At 47.2% G+C, this 17458-nt stretch overlaps 1 long non-coding RNA gene and 1 pseudogene across 1 annotated transcript; both read left to right on the top strand.

Moving 5' to 3' along the window:
* Positions 1–254: 254 nt before the first annotated feature.
* Positions 255–10201, top strand: LOC102155782. Its single transcript, XR_005379166.1, has 3 exons — positions 255–460; positions 2872–2938; positions 6664–10201. It is a non-coding gene; the product is annotated as an uncharacterized LOC102155782 (long non-coding RNA).
* A 4573-nt stretch (positions 10202–14774) lies between these two features.
* Positions 14775–16833, top strand: LOC119866089 (annotated as a pseudogene).
* The last annotated feature ends 625 nt before the right edge of the window (positions 16834–17458 follow it).

Here is a 17458-nt window from a genome sequence, read left to right as displayed (position 1 = left end):
GCGACCTCCCCCGCCCGCGCGCGGCGGCCAATGGGCAGGCGCGGACGCCGTGCCCGCCCCCTCCCCCGCCCCCGCCCCCGCCCCCGCCCCGAGTCCGCGGCCCGGCCCCCACCCCTACCCCCACCCCCACCCCCCCACCCCCGGCGCCACCCGCTTCCCGCGGCGCGCACAGTGTGGACCCGGCCCCACGAACTCGGCGTGCTTGGGACCTCTCCTGTGTGCCCGAGCCCTGACGTGGACAGGCCTGACCCGGAGCATCCCGGGCCCGACCTCCTGGGGCTGACACTCCCGTGGGAGAGGCCGGCCTCAAACCAGACGCGAGGGGATTTGGGAAAGGGGAAACGAACTGAAGGACGAAAGGGTCGAAGACACGGTTGGAGCAGAGAGCGCAGCTTTTAAATCCCTGGGTCAGGAAGTGACACGTGAGCCCCGAAGTGTCTTCAGAAGATCTTACGCGTCGGTGAGGAGTTCACAGAAGGATGACCTGCTTGACTGGCATCTTAAACTCACCGGTTTCTCTCTTTTTTAAAAAATGTGTTTTTTATTATTTATTTACTTATTTATTTGAGACAGAGAGAGCATGAACCGGGAGGGGAGGGGGGGTGGGAGAGAGGGAAAGAGAAGCAGGCTCCTCACTGAACAGGGAGCCCGACCCAGCCGATCCCAGGACCCCAGGATCACGACCTGAGCACAAGGCAGACACCTAACCCACTGAGCCACTCAGGGGCCCCCTCACCGGTTTCCCCTGGTATAGACAATGGACCACAAGAGAGCACGGGTGGGGGCAAGGATCTTGCAAACTGTTTAATTCCTGGAACATCCTGGAGCTGGGCGCTGGGGAAGCAGGGAGGAAGCAGAGCAGGTTCTCTAGGAAGGGGGACCGGATACAGGGTCAAATGTGTGCATTTCAACCAGATAGTATCAGTGAAAGTCTAATAAGGTTAAGAGACCCGGCAGGAAGATCTGGGCTATGTTTTGACAAAAAGGAAGCAGAGGAAAGGGATCTAGGCAGCAAGTCTGTAGGTTGCTATTGAGGCTCCAGCTCCTGGAACCTGGGCTGAAGAGGTCGACCAATGCCAGAGATATCAAATACCAAGTATCAAGTACCAGGCAAAGGTGTTGATCTAAGGTCTGAAGGAGACGCACAGAGTGGTGTGTGTGTGTGTGTGTGTGTGTGTGTGTGTGTGTGTGTGTGTGTGTCTGAAGAGCTATTGCGATATCAAAAGGATAACACAATAATGAACAGAGCTGCTATAACAGATATGTCACAAAATTCCAGTGATCTACAATAAAGTCCCTGTTCATGTTGTGTGTCACCCAGATGTTCTCTCCAGGCAGGAGCTCAGAGAACCAGGCTCTTCTCCTTGTATGACTCTGATGTTAATACCTGATTCCCAAAGTCACCCTGGAGCTCAGAGTCACTTCAGACAACCAGAGTAGAAAAAAGCATTAAAGATGGCACACGGGATGTTTTTATGGCTGAGCCTGTTTCATTGGCTCTTCAGTCATTTGGCCATTCTTCCATATAAGGGAGTTTGGAAAATGAACTGTGTGACCAGGAAGAAGGGGCAATAGGTTTGGAAATCAGCTGCAGATAGTCAACTGTAAAGTGAACTGCCCTCTTTTCTGAATGCAGCACTCATTTCCTCTTCCCCAAGACATCTTGCTTTTTTCACTTAATGATGTGTGTGGAAGATGGTTCTGCACCAGCACACAATGAAAGTGTCCCTTTTCTCTTCAATACTTACAGAGAATTCCATGGGATTCATGTGCCATTTTTATTTAATGAATCTCCTATGGGTGGACTTTTGGGCTATTTCCAACCTTTTGCCATTATAAACAATGCCAAAATATATATCCTTGACTTACGTGGGAAATTCATAGAAACGGAGCTGCTAAAATCAAAGGGTATTAACAATTTTATTTGTACGTTGGCTCTGGAACAAGGGGTTTGAACTATGCAGGTCCATACACGTGCAAGTTTTTTAGAGTACTATAAATATATTTTCTTTTCCTTATGATTTTCTTAACATTTTCATTTCTCTAGCCTATTTTATTGTACAAATGGGGAACATAATACATATATAAAATATGTTAATTAACTTGATGTTATCAGAAGTCTTCTCCTCAACAATAGGCTAGTTAAGTTTTGGGGGAGTCAAAAGTTGCATGTAGATTTTCAACTGCATGGGAGGGTCAGTGCTCCAACCTCTGGTTGTTCAAGGGTTAACTGTAGATATGGCTGTATTACCCTCCATAGAAGTTTGATTAATTTACAACTACCCCCGCCATCTTATATGAGTTTCCTCACATCTTCGAAATACAATTTATCAGGTTTTTAATTAAAAAAATTTTTTTAAAGATTTTATTTATATATTCATGAGAGACACACACACGCACACACAGAGGCAGAGACATAGGCAGAGAGAAAAGCAGCCTCCATGCAGGGAGCCCAATGTGGGACTTGATCCTGGGACTCCAGGATCACCCCCTGGACCGAAGGCAGGGGCTCAACTGCTGAGCCACCCAGGTGTCCCTGTCAAGTTATTTTATTTATTTATTTATTTATTTATTTATTTATTTATTTATTTATTTATTTATTTTTAAGATTTTTAAAAAAGATTTTATTTGTTTATTCATGAGAGGCACAGAGAGAGAGGCAGAGACATAGGCAGAGGGAGAAGCAGGCTCCCTGCAGGGAGCCTGATGTGGGACTCAATCCCAGGACCCTGGGGGGATCATGACAAGCTGAAGGCAGATGCTCAATCACTGAGCCACCTAGGTGCCCCCTTATCAGGTTTTTTAAAGCTTTATTAATCAGATAGGTGAAAAATACCATTTCACCATATTAATTTGCATTTCTCTTTTCAGGAGTGAGCTTGAACATTTTTCCATATGAAGTCATGTGTCCTTCCTCTTCTACAAACTAACTGTTCCGGTACCTTGTTCATTTTTCCATTGGATTCTTGTTGGTTTCTTTAAAACTGATTTGTAAATGCTTTATATATATCAGTGCAATTAACATTATATGGTGCAAATATTTTCTATCAATCATCATTGATCTTTACCTAGTTTATGCCCTTTTTTTTTTTTTTTTTTGGTTTTGGTTTTGTCTTAAGGTTTTTATTGTTGTTTGGGGCAGGGGGGGGGGTTTCTTTTCCAGTGTTTTCTTTTCTCTATTTTAAGTTTACTTATTTATTTAAGTAATGTCCACACCCATTGTCAGGCTCGAACTCATGAACCCAAGATCAAGAGTTGCATGGTCTTCTGACTGAGCTAGCCAGGCACCTCATCCAGTGTTTTCTTTTATATCTGTGGCTTTTATGTCATGCCTAGAAAGCCTCTTCCACTCAGATTATTTTTTAAATGTCTCCTATATTTTTTCTGTTATTTTTCCCTTTAACATTTATTTATTTATTTATTTATTTATTTATTTATTTGAGAGAGCAAGCAAAAGCATGGGGAGCAGCAGACAGAGCATAGCCTCTGTTACTTGTTTTTCAACTTTATGGAGATATAACTGACAAAGTTGTGTAAGTTCACAGTTGGATTCCCTCATATATTGCAAAATGATTGCCACCATAGCGTTAGCTAACACTGCCATCGTGGTACATAATTACTGTTTTTTTGTGTGTATGATAAGAACATTTAAGGCGAACCTGGGTTGTCAGTCAGTTAAGCATCTGCTTTTGGCTCAGGTCATGATCCTGGGGTCCTGGGATGGAAGCTTGCATTAGTCTCTCTGTTCAGTGGGGGGTCTGCTTCTCCCTCTCCCTCTGCCTGCTGCTTCTGCTTGTGTACGTAGGTACATAGGTACGTAGGTATGTGCTCTCTCTCTGTCAAATAAATAAATAAAATCTTTTTTAAAAATTTAAGATACACTCTTCTAGCAACTTTCAAGTATATAAATATATAAAAACAATACTAGTCATTGTAATCACCATGCTGTACAGATCCCCAAAACTTATTCATCTTATAACCAGAAGTTTGTACCCTTGACCGACATTTTACCATTTCCTTCATCACCTAGCCCCAGGTAACCACCTTTTTGTCAGTTTGGCTTTTTTAGATTCCAAATGTAATAGAGATCATCCAGCATTTATCTTTTTTGTTTGACTTACCTCACTTAACATAACGCCCTGAAGTTTCATTCATGTTGCAAATGGCAGGGTTTCTTTCTTTCTCATGGCTGAATCATATTCCATTGTATTCATATACATTTTCTTTTTCCATTCATCAATTGCTGGACACTTAGATTGTTTCCATATCTCAGCTGTTGTGAATAATGCTGCAGTGAATATGAAAGTGCAGATATCTCTTCAAAATCGTGTTTTCATTTCCTTTGGATATATACTCAGAAGTGGCATTGTTGGACCATATGGTAGTTTTGTTTTGTTTAGATTTATTTGTTTATTTCGGACAGCAAGTGCATGCAGGAGGGATGGGGAGAGAGAGAGAGTTGCAAGCTGTCTCCCTGCTGAGCTCTGAGCCCTACGCAGGATTGGATCCCATGACCCTGAGATCATGACCTGAGCCAAAATCAAGAGTCAGATGCTTAACCACCTGAGCCACCCAGGTGCCCCATGATAGTTCTATTTTTAATTTTTTTAGGAAACTTCACACTGTTTTCCATAGTAGTTGCACCAACATACATTCCCACCAACAGTGCACAAGGATTCCCTTTCTCCATGTACCCACCAACACTTACTATCTTGTCTTTTTGATGATAGCCATTCTAACAGGTGTGAGATAATGCCTCACTGTGGTTTCGAATTGCATATCCCTGATGATGAGTGATGTTGAACATCTTTCCCTGTACCTGATGGCCATTCATGTGTCTTCTTTGGGAATATGTTTGTTCAATTCCTCTATGTTTTTAATAAGATAGGGATTTTTTGCTTATTTTTTTGCCATTGAATTGTGCAAGTTCTTCATATATTTTGGATATTAACCCCTTATCAGATACATCATTTGCAAATATTTTCTCTCTTTCTATTCCTCTTACTTTTGTTGATTCTTTCACAGGGTAGAAGCTTTTCAGGTTGATGTAGCCTCATTAATAATTTTTGCTTTTGCTGCTGGTGCTTTTGAAGTATTTTACACTCTAAAATGTGATTCTTTTATTAATTTTGATAGGAAGGAAATATTTAGAGATCCAATTTTTTTTCTTTTTAAAGATTTTATTCATTTATTTGACAGCACAAGCAGGGAGAGTGGCAGAGGGATAGAAGGAGACAGACAGAGGCTCCCTGATGAGTAGGGAGCCCAATGTGGGGCTTTATCTCAGGACCCTGGAATCATGACCTGAGCCTAAGGCAGATGCTCAACTGAGTGAGCCACCCAAGTGCCCCTCTTTCTTTTTTTTTAAGTTTCTCAGTATATCTAACACAATTATTCAATAATCCCCCCCACACCGTTATGAAAAGCCATCTTTTTGTATACTAAGTGCCGTTAAGTAGTTGAATATTCCTGAACTATATTGTTTCCTGGATCTGTCTCTTTATATCCCAGTAGGTTGCTGTTTTGATCACTGTGCTTTTCTTGTAAGTCTTGTACTATCATTTGTAGTATCATTTTTATAATTTCTCTTAACCAAGATATTTAAGCCTGGAGGTGACAAGTTTGCAAATGTGCTTTGAGGGATCCTCTAGAGATGACATAGAAAATTGGTTGTAGAGAGGAGACAGGCCCATGGCAGAGAGATGACATGAGAGCTGACATGAGAGATGACAAGGGCCTCTTTAAAAGCAGTGGGGCTGGGCAGCCCCGGTGGCACAGCGGTTTTGCGCCGCCTGCAGCCCAGGGTGTGATCCTGGAGACCCAGGATCGAGTCCTATATCAGGCTCCCTGCATGGAGCCTGCTTCTCCCTCGGCCTGTGTCTCTGCCCGCGCCCCCCCCCCCCTCCCGCTCATAAATAAATAAAATCTTAAAAAAAAAAACAGTGGGGATGGAGGGGAGGGAGCATGTTGAGGTAGAATTGATGGGCTGCTGCCTGAGATCAAAGCAAAAGAGGAGCAGAAGATGGTGCTGGGTTTCTACCCTGTGCTGTTTGCCAAGAAGGGAAAGCTGTAAATTTGGTTGTGGGGAAAGGAGGAGGAAATTCGTTAGCTTACAGACATTCATATATGTTGTGGGCCGCAACGTGCCTGGGCCTGGGTCCCTGCCAGGGGACCAGTGCATGGGTGCATGGTTGTGTGTTGCGGTGCAGCATGCACTTTGGCTCACAGATTTATTTACCTTAGTTTGTCCATCCGTGATGCTCACCAGCTCCCACCAGCAGGTCTTAGTTTTGGGGGCCCGTCTTCCCCATGTCCATCCTACCCTCTGTTTAAGGAAATTTTACCTATCAAGATTCTGACCAAATCCCATCTTCCAGAGAAGTCTTCCACGACCACGTTAGCCTTCATCAGCTGCTTTCACACAATCTTTAATTCAAAGTCATCCAAACGCTGCGACTAAAATCAACTGGATATGCTGAAACCTTAAAATACTTACGGCTCTGTGTGATTCAGGCTGTCCAAAGCATTAACTAAAATTGAACTCTCCACCTAGATTTCTCCCTGACAGCATGTGCTGGCCTTTTATCTCTTCTTTCTTTTAATTCATTTTCTTGCTCTTAAGGCTTTGATCTGATTTTTTTTTTTAATTCTCATTTTCTTTAGATCCATCTTTCTCTCTTGCTCCCCATTGCACTTTGTGGACTGTGCCAGGAAATGAGCTGACAAAATCAAAGTCTCCTTGAAGGCAGAAGCATAAAGCAGGGAGAAGAAGTAAGCAAGCAAAATGAAATTTCTTTCTAGCATGATGCAGCCAGGAGAGATGTGAACCCTTGGACGTGAGTGTGTCCGTGTTGTGTTCCCACTGTGCTGCGATCTCTGGGAGAAGCACCAGATTCAGGAAGAGTCATTTCAGTTGCTGAGACAATACAAACTCTGAGCTTTGCAATACTTCACCACATTTCATGGTTGGAGCCCAATTGTGTGTTTTCAGGTTGAAAATAATCTAGTTCCACCTTCTTTCTGTAACAGGTGGTAACTGAGGTATCCTTTGGAGTCGCAGAGAGGTGAGATTTTAGCTATTTGGTTAGTTAGTATCTGTTTCTGGAACACTGACTCTATCTAATGGAAGCTTCCCCCCTGCCCAAACAATAGATGTGAGGTGCTTTAATTTTTTAATTTTAAATATTTATTTATTTATTTAGAGCAGAGGGGGAGGGGCAGAGAAAGCGAGAGAATCCCAAGCAGACTCCCCATCATTAAATGCAGAGCTTGATATGGGGCTCAATCTCAGGACCTGAGCTGAAATCAAGAGTCAGATGCTCAACTGATGAGCCGCCCAGGTGATCCCAAAGCAACATTTAAACAGGAAGATATCCTGCCTTAGGAGCAGGAGAAAGATGTAGTATAGCCCTAGGCCCACGCTGCCCTCCTTATCTGCACATACACAGAAACTTGTGGCACACAGCTGCCCGGCACCCCACACATGCCACCAGGCTGACAGAGCAGACCTCTCCATGCCATGCTGGCTGCGCCCCAAAAGCGGTCTGAGATATTCCCAAGATTACCCAGCTTCGAGAGTAGAAACATTGGGAGAAATTCACATACTTTCTTTATGGCAGGACATGCTCCCCTTAACTAGATGGGGCTTCCTTTTCCTCCTTCTCCTTTTCCAGGTGAGGCAGCCAGCACCTCTCAGGAAGCCCTACAGAGATCATAAAAAAGCCCTACAGAGATCATAAAAATCCATGCCTCAGAGTAGAAAGAGCTCTGCCGTCCCTGATTTTAGGTTCAAGTTCAGTGACCTTAAGCAAGTCTCTTTGAACTTCAGTTTTCTCACCTCCAAAATGGGCAGAGAAAAAGTAGTGGCTAATTATTCTAAGGGCTCAAGGTGTAATATTCTTGCACCTAGGCTGTACTAAATACCTAGTGGCTATTATTCTATCCAGGTGGTACAACCTCACTCCCAGGGGAGTCTAGTCATATGCCTCATCCTTGCTTCTCCAGATGAGGTCCCCAAACAAATAGCAACGCCAGACTTTCTGAATTACACTCTGCATTTGAAGCAGGTCCTCAGGTGATTCCTTTGGACATTATAGTCTGAGAAATGTTATAGTCCTAGCTGGTCCCAGCTGGGCCTTAACCCTGGAGCTCCCACAGACCCAAATCTCAACTAAAGCACAGCCTCCTCTTTAGCCTCCATCACATACAAAACATGCACATGCCCAGCGAGCTTCTTACAAGCTGAGCATCATCTCATCTAATCCCCAAACTGTCTTGGAGGGGAAGTGCTGTGCTCTCCATTTCTCAAATGAGGAAACCAACTCTACCAGATGAAAAATGGCTTTCCAATGTTGTCCAGCTGGTCTGTCACAGGGCCAGGATTCAAAACCAGGCCCATTTGAATCCAGATCCATAGCTGATAAAGACTCTCTCTTTAACCAGACTCTACCTAGGCTTCTCTGAGCTTCCTTCTTGAGTAGCCCTTAAACTTGGCCTGTAAAACTGCAGACTCTCAGCACAAAAGATTTTTTAGCCTACCCTCCACCCCCACACCACCACATCAAAAGACTTGAACAAACACCAACATAGTTTCTAGCAACTCAAGGCTGCATCCCTAAAATGACCTCAGCCCCCAGAAAGTGCTGCCTGAGAAAATTTAAGGCTGCCCACAGGAAGGTACTCCACTCCAGCCAACACCCCAAGAGAAGGCTTTTGTCTCCCCAGTCTCTGGGAGGCTCGGGCCCAACTTCAGTAAGCAAGTACCACTTAGCAGAACTCAAATGGGTTTCACGTGGACTAGCCCCCACTTCCTGCTTCTCATAGATCCACAGGAAATTCCCTGTACAACTGCCAGCACCCACCCCCTCTTCCCTTGAAAATGCCCACTATAAAAATGGAAGTTGAGGTCAGTGTATGCTGGATCCTCTTCCCTATCACAACAGTACCTTATTGATTAATGTCTATCCCACTGTAATTAGCGTCTGCCTTTATCTTTGACAACTCTTTACTCTGTGCTATCTAGTGCTGATATGATACAGAATTCCCAGAAGCCATTTCTCTACTCGGCCATCCTAGTTAAAAGAAATGCTGCTCCCATAGTACTTCTTTGACAGATGGTCACAGATTCGGACCTCGGGTTGCCATAGTCTGAGAATCCTTCATTTGTGTGCTCTGATGCCACACCCATTAGCAAAGTTGACAGAGGGTACAAGTCTGTAGCCATGTGGCAGCACAGAGGGCAGTATAAACACCAACTAAGATGTGTCAGAGATGTTCAGCCATTGCTTCCCTTCTGGGCTTCCACAGAGTTTCACTATGACTGTAGAGGGGCAAGCTGCAACAGTCTGGCATGCCCACCTTCTCCTTGGGGAGCTCTGCAGCCCTGGGGGTGGGGGTGACAGGCAGGGGATCTCTGAGCCACCAATGAAGACCCTGAGATGGGGGATATGTGGTGAGAGTATGGAGCCTGTTCTTTGAGATCATTTCCAGCAAAGTGAGGGAGCCCCAGCCAAGTGAGGATTATTCTGGAAGTATCTGAAATCAGGGCTTGTGGGAGCACTGGAGGCTTGCAGATGCCATGCCCACAAGTTGCTGCCGGGAGAATGAGGAGCAAAGAGAATGGGAAGGGCTGAAAACCCCCATCAGAGTGATCACTCCTGAGGGAATCCTGAGGATGCTTGACTGTCACGGGATCACTGGGGAGAGTTCAACCCTACAGGAATCCACCCCTCAATGCTTGTCAAGAGAGGAATGGAGGGATGTGTGTTCAGTTGCTTTGGGAGAGAATATTGCTGTGAGAAGGAAAAATTGTTAGCTGTTATGATCACATGGTGTCCCCTTTCTCATAGCTAAGAAGAAGACAGGTCCAGCCATGTAGGTAAGGTGGCAAGATATTTAGTGTTCCACAAATAAAACTGGTCAGGCATGATCATTACCACACCAAGCTTGTTCATGCCCAAGGGTGCACCCGAAACCACAACTGACACCGATTCCAGAGAAGTACAATGCTGAGAGCATCATCCCATTTATTACTACATTTGGCTTAAAATGCCAATTGTTTGTTGAAGGTAGAAAAAACATCAGATTAGGACCAGTTTAGATTTCCTATATTCTCTTGATCCTTTTCTCTATGTCTTCTTAAGGCCTTGCCCCTACTTCCTTTTCTTTTTTTTTCTCTTTCTTTCTTTCTTTTTTTTAAATTTTGCTGGTGATTCTTTTATTTTTTTATTTATTATTTTTTTAATTTTTTAATTTATTTATGATAGTCACACACACACAGAGAGAGAGAGAGAGAGAGGCAGACACATAGGCAGAGGGAGAAGCAGGCTCCAGGCACCGGGAGCCCGACGTGGGATTCGATCCCGCGTCTCCAGGATCGCGCCCTGAGCCAAAGGCAGGTGCTAAACCGCTGTGCCACGCAGGGATCCCGCTGGTGATTCTTTTAGAGCTGTATGAAATGTTAGGAAACTTCAAGCCAACTGTAATCCTCCTTTAGTCCTCCTTCATTCTGGTGAACTTTAGAGAGCATAAAGATCTTTTTAAAACTCACATCAAGTCCTATCACACCACTTTCTAAACTCACCACTTTGTTACATTTAGAATCCACACCAACTCCTGACCAAGTTCCTGGAGGCCCCACATGACCTGGCATCTCTGTTATTTCTGCTTCTCACCCCAGGCTTCCTGGGCTGCTCACCAGAGCCTTCTGGACCACCCTTCCCTGTTCTCGTCATCCATCAGTGGCTCAAAGGTGTCTCTTGAAAAGAGTCCCCTAAGCTCCCAAAGTACCCAAACCTCCACCTGCCCAGCAGTACCTACCAGAGCTTTTTCAGCAGAGGATCTGAGGGAACCATAGGGCCTATCTATTTTCATCTCTGTAGCTGCAATACTTAATAAGCAAAGTTAGCCTTAGAGGCCATTCCACCAGCCCAGGCACTTCCTTTTTTTTTTTCTTTTTAAGATTTTATTTATTCATGAGAGACACTGAGAGAGAGGCAGAGACCCAGGCAGAGGGAGAAGCAGGCCCCATGCAGGGAGCCCGATGCGGGACTCCATCCTGAGCCTCGAGCCTGGATCCCGGGCCTCCAGGGTCACTCCCTAGGCTGAAGGGGGCACTAAACCTATGAGCTACCCAGGCTGCCTGGCACTTCCTTTTTTTAAACTCCCGCCTCCCTCCTGTGGCTGGAGGCAAGAATTCTGCTGGAGTTTGCAAAAGATTGTGTGCCAGGGTGGCTAGTGTTTTAAGAGCAATTAGTTTGGGGGTCTGAATTGAACTTTATTTTTCCAGAGCAGCAAGCAGTATGATTGAGGAGGGTTTGCCTCCCCAAACTTCGGGGTGGGGCACCAATCTCTGGTGGGCCCTTTCACAAGTCACCCGAGACTCTCCTGTACCCTGACGGCACAGGGTAGAGCTGTAGCTGTAGGATGTAGGTGCTCTTGGGGCAGAGCGTTGCCTTTGAGGAGGTCGAGTCTGCAGTGCAGCAGATTTGAATAGTCCCTGCCCACCTGGACTAACCAGGAAAGGGCACCTAGCTTTTGGCCACATCATCACAAATTATGAGATTAGCAGACTGGGTTCTAATAGCCAGTGGCTTATCTCTGCATGCCACTTGGGTTCATGGGTCACCTATTTCTCGAAGAACTCAGACCTCAAGCAAGTGAACATTTCTACCTTCCCCAATGAGAGAATATTACTCTTGAAATTGTGATGGCATGCCATCTGCCATCTCCCCTCCTGCCAAATATGACTGAAGCAGGTGGCAGCATGTGGAAGTTGTAGGGGCCCTCACACCCAGAGAGTGTGGGCCTTTGGTAACATCTACATGTGTGTCAGTGAAGTGGCTGACTCAGGACCTACCAGGGCTCATAGCATCTGCACACACACACACACACACACACACACACACACACACGTGTATAGGCCAATGCACTTGGTAGGATCCTGTGTAAACACAAGTGTCAAGAAGGAATTTACCACTGAGACAGAGGGGCTTTGGTGTGAATCTTTATTCTCAATTCCTCTGGAGAACATTCACTAAGTCTCTCTGATGTGTTTTTTTTTTTTTTTTTTTACTCCTTGTGTCCCCAGAAGCCTTCTCCAAAATAATATCTTAGTGTTCTGTGCTGTGGACATTCAAACGAAGAAAATCAGATGCCAATGGCTTCGTGATTTTGGTTCATTTTATTTTCCTGGGAGTGCTCTGGCTCTGGGTCCTTAGTTTGTGGCCAGTTGTGGCTGCCCCTCTGCTGGCCAGGGAGGGCCCTAAGGAGTAGGACGTAACGTACACTGTTTTGAGAGCAAGCACAGGGCTCTTAATATGTGTTCTGATTTCCACAGCATTTACAACCACATAGCCAGAGAGAAAGGAGGCATGGACTGCCCAGCCTGATGCCCAGACCAGAGACCAGTTTTCCAAGCTCTGTACAAAACCCATTCAGGGGCACTAGGTGTCTCAGTGGTTGAGCATCTACCTTCAGCTCAAGGTGTGATCTTGGGGTCCCGGGATTGAGTCCCACATCGGGCTCCCTGCACGGAGCCTGCTTCTCCCTCTGCCTGTGTCTCTGCCTCTCTCTGTGTCTCTCTTGAATAAATAAATGAAATCTTAAAACAAAATAAAACAAAAAGCCATTCAATTCTCACCCATCCCCTTCCTCCTTGCCTGAAACAGCAAACTGACAGAAATGTCTTCTGTAGGGACCCATAAAGGTTGAATTCACAATGACTCTCCTAGGAGGAGCTGCCAGGAAGAATGGCTCATAACAGCTCTCTTCCTGGGGATGTCCCCTGATACCTGTGTGATAACTAATGTTTTGGGAGACTTCAGGCCATACCTGCCATCCCATGGACACCAGACTCCCCAGATCCATTCTACAAGGTGACTTCTGCCACCAGGAGATCTCAAGGGTCAGATTTGGGAAGGAGACATCACTGAATGGTTAGGAGGCCAGGCTCTGGTAATAAGGACCTGGATTCCTAAAACTCTGAGATCAGATGTTGCAGGCTGAGTGATCTTAGACAAATCATGTCACTTTTCTGTGACTGTTTCCTCATCTTCAAAATGGGGTAGGAAGGGAACCCCCTTATAGGGTTGATTCAAGGAGGAAACAGAAAATCACATTGTGGTAATTGTGCAACAACAGGCAGCTGCTCAAGTTTATAGGAGGTTGGGCAGCTGAAGACAAGGAAAGTTCAAACAAGCCAGCAGTCCACAGCCTGTCTGTGCTCACTGGAATAATGCCATAAGTTGCCTGGGAGGCCATGGACGAGGCCACAATTTTTTTTTAAAGATTTTTTTTATTTATTTGACAGAAAGAGCCTGCACACGAGCAGGGGAGGGAGAAGCAGACTCCCTGCTGAGCAGGAAGCCTGATGTGGGTCTCTATCCCAGGACCCTGAGATCATGACCTGAGCCTAAGGCAGATGCTTAACTGACTGAGCCACCCAGGTGCCCTAAGGGCCATCATTTTCATCACAACAATTTCTTTTTTTTAATATTTTATTATTATTTATTCATGAGAGACACACACACACAGAGCGAGAGAGCGAGCGAGAGAGAGAGAGGCAGAGACACAGGCAGAGGGAGAAGCAGGCTCCAGCAGGGAGCCCGACGTGGGACTTGATCCCGGGTCTCCAGGATCACGCCCTGGGCTGAAGGTGGTGTAAACCCTGAGCCACCCGGGCTGCCCCATCACAGTAATTTCTAAAGCTGAAGCTTGCAAGGATGAGGAAGAGATATGGTTCGAAGGGCACACGGGAGGGCGGACTGCTTGGAAGAACCATCAGTTTCACAAGGAGGAGTAGAAACAACAGCTCAGAACAGAGATCTGAGGTCCAGCTGGGCCACAAGCTCCATAAGCAGCCCTTGCCTGGTATGTGAGGTGTGTCCAGTACCTAGTGAGGTGCAGTGGAGGACTCAGTGGTGGTGGTGACTACAGGGGTGACTCAGGATGTTGTGTGAGCAAGTGCTCAGTGAAGGACAAGGAGTGGCTTGTACTTCACTCACAGCCAGCTCTGTCTCCAAACTGACAATGATCAAGGCCGGCTGGGACTCTGGGGAATCGAGCTGCCAGGATCTGTCCTGGGTCCAGCATTCGAGGCAGGCCCCTGCAAACCTCCTCCGTATTTGGCCCTAGAGGACCAAGAAACCAGGCCCTTGAGCCTGGGCTGCCCTCCCCATTACTGAGGCCTCTCAGCTAAGGGGTGGAGGCTGCCCTGTGAAGAGCTGCAGAAGGCAGGGGTCGCCATGGCCATCGCACCTGCCCACAACAGATACTCAGGAAGAGCCGCTTAAGGAATTGTATCACACTTGGAAAGAAACCTCTTTTGGTTAGTTCCTTTGCTTACTCTGTTTGCCTGACAGCCACAGCAGGTGGGGCACAGCTAAGGCCGTGGAGCCCCATGGCCCCATTGCCCCACTATCTTGGACAGGAGTTCACCAGGCCAACAAACAGAAAGTTCAGGACTCTGTTAGTGTCCCTTTTATATTTTTGAAAAGCTGCCCAAATATTTGCAAGCAGAAGTAAAGCAAAGTTATTAATGTCAAGGAGCCACGATTTCTGGCCAAATGAGGAAGTGTCAGTGTCTGTAGATAGCTCAGTTTGGAGTCCCTGACTTCCACCTCAGAACCTAGCCTATGCGAGGCCCCTCAGCCTCCTATCTTATTTCCTGCCATGTCCACCCACAAGGTGGGTGGCATTCTGCACCCGCAGCTGGGACTGCTCCCTCGCCACGCTCCTGGGTGATGGATGTCTGCCAGAGGCTTCCCAGAGGCCACATGGGGCTTCACCCCTGGACATGGGAGATGCAGCCAGAGACGTGCCCGGTAGACACAGGTGATTTCCAGGGAGAAGATCCAGAACAGACAACATTCACGTGCACCTCAGAGCTAGTCACCACTGCTGTGGTGGTGGTTGCACAAGTAACTTCCAGGCATTCCTTTACTCCTGTGGTCCAGCCCACTCTGGGCAGGCCTGGCTGCGAGGCAGGAGCAGTTTTTTAGATCTGAGCTGGCAGCTGGCCCAGGGCTTCTGGAAATGAGGTAGTGGCTCTGAGCTCCTCACAGGCTAGCGAGGGTGCCCTGTCTGTTGCTGGCCCAGCCTCACATTGGCAGGGCACCTGGGAGCAGGGTCAGGGTGCCGGAGCCCCCTTGTGGGCAATGGGTATTGCAGTGGGGATTCTAGAGTCTGAAACTCACAAGCTATCCGAAAAGGTTGTAAGGGATTCTTTTATTTTTTTCCAGTTTTTTTGAAACTAAACACAAGTATACAAATAATGTATCTCATTAGCAGAAAAGGTATACATTTTCAGATTACAAAAGCTAATCGTCTGCACCTCACCTGGAGCTGCCGATAGACCTGGTGCCAGAGCTGCCGACAGACAGACCGGGTGCCCCTTCCCCGCCCAGCCACCTGCCTGCCACCCGCCTGCCGCCCCGCCGCCACCACACCCTTCTCCAACAGCCACAACACATTGAAGCTCCACTTCCCGGCCGAGTTCCCTGACCTCAGGGGCCACAACCACATGGCCAAGGCGCTGACCCCTGAGCTGTATGCGGAGCTGTGCCCCCAGAGCACCGAGCGGCTTCACGCTGGATGACACCATCCAGACCGGCGTGGACAACCCGGGCCACCCCTACATCATGACCGTGGGCTGCTCAGCAGGTGACGAGGAGTCCTATGACGTGTTCAAGGAGCTCTTTGACCGCATCATCGAGGACCAGCACGGAGGCTACAAGCCCAGCTACGAGCATAAGACCGACCTCAACCCCGACAATCTGCAGGGCGGCGACGACCTGGACCCCAACTATGTGCTGAGCTCCCGGGTGCGCACCGTCGCAGCACCCGCGGCTTCTGCCTCCCCTCCCACTGCAGCCGCGGGGAGTGCGATGCCAGCGAGCAGCTCGCCGTGGAAGCTCCGTCGAGCCTGGGCGGCCACCTGGCAGGCCAGTACTATGTGGTCAAGAGCGTGACCGAGGCGGAGCAGCAGCAGCTCATCGACGACCACTTCCTCTTCAATGAGCCTGTGTCGCCCCTGCTCCTGGCCTTGGGCATCGCCTGCGACTGGCCAGACGCCCGCGGCATCTGGCACAATGACACTAAGACCTTCCTGGTGTGAAAAAAAAATTAAAAAAAAAAAATCTTCCTGGTGTGGATCAACGAGGAAGACCACCTGCAGGTCATCTTGATGCAGAAAAGGGGCAACATGAAGGAGGTGTTCACTCGGTTCTGCAACGGCCTCACCCAGATTGAAACACTCTTCAAGTCAAAGAATTACGAAGTCATGTGGAACCCTCACCTGGGCTATATCCTCACCTGCCCATCCAACCTGAGCACAGGCCTGCGAGCAGGTGTGCACATCAAGCTGCCCCACCTAGACAAGCATGAGAAGTTCCCGGAGGTGCTCAAGCGGCTTCGGCTTCAGAAACAAGGCACAAGTGGTGTGGACACAGCTGCTGTGGGTGGCATCTTTGATGTCTTCAACGCAAACCACCTGGGCTTCTCAGAGGTGGAGCTGGTACAGATGGTGGTGGATGGTGTGAAAGCTGCTCATCAAAATGGAGCAGTGGCTGGAGCAGGGCCAGGCCATTGATGACCTCGTGCCTGCTAGAAGTGAGGCCCCAGCCCGCATCTGCCACCACCACCAGCCCCACTGCTTCCTAACTTATTGCCTGGCAGTGCCCGCCGTGCACCCCGCTGATGTTCGCCACTTGGCAGCTGAGCCCTTAGCCTCATTGTAGAGACTTCTGTCGCCCTTGGTACAATTTAATTTTATGATGGCTAAGATGTTGCTGATGCTGAAATAAACTAACTAGGGTTTCGGCCTGTAAAAAAAGGGCGGGGGGGCTGGGGAGAAACAAGTGCCTGGCTCAGTCGGTAGAGCCTATGATTCTTGATCTTGGTTGGAGTTGTGAGTTCCAGTCCCACATTTTGTATAGAGATTACTTAAGTGAATAAATAAGCTTCTTTTTAAAAAGGGAGACAGGGACTCCTGTGTGGCTCAGTAGGCTAAGTGTCTGACTCTTAGTTTCAGCTCAGGTCATGATCTCAGGGTCATGAGATACAGCCCTGCACCGGACACCTTGTTCAGTGTGGAGTCTGCTAGAGATTCTCCCTCTCCCTCTGCCCCTGCTCCCCACCTCCAAATAATAAATAAATAAATAAATACATACATACATACATACATACATACATAAATCTTTTTAAAGAGTATACAGTGAACATCTATGTTAAGAAATAGATTTCTCCAGCATCATTTTGGAATTTCACTGCCACTACTACCTGGATTTATCTCACCAGGCTCCACATAGGTTCTTCCCAACATTTTGCTATTACAATCAGTGTTGCAGTGAACTGCCTAGTATCAGATCTTTTGTCCCCTCCTACTTACTCCCTTGTGACCAAGTCCCATGAGTGGAACTGCCATGTTGATGCTGTGCACCTTCTGGAGATTTCTGGCACG

The sequence above is a fragment of the Canis lupus genome, chromosome 26 (assembly GCF_011100685.1).
Source record: "Canis lupus familiaris isolate Mischka breed German Shepherd chromosome 26, alternate assembly UU_Cfam_GSD_1.0, whole genome shotgun sequence".
Taxonomy (NCBI): Eukaryota; Metazoa; Chordata; class Mammalia; order Carnivora; family Canidae; genus Canis; species Canis lupus.
Note: the sequence above shows the minus strand (reverse complement) of the source record. Positions and strands in the feature narration are given on the sequence as shown.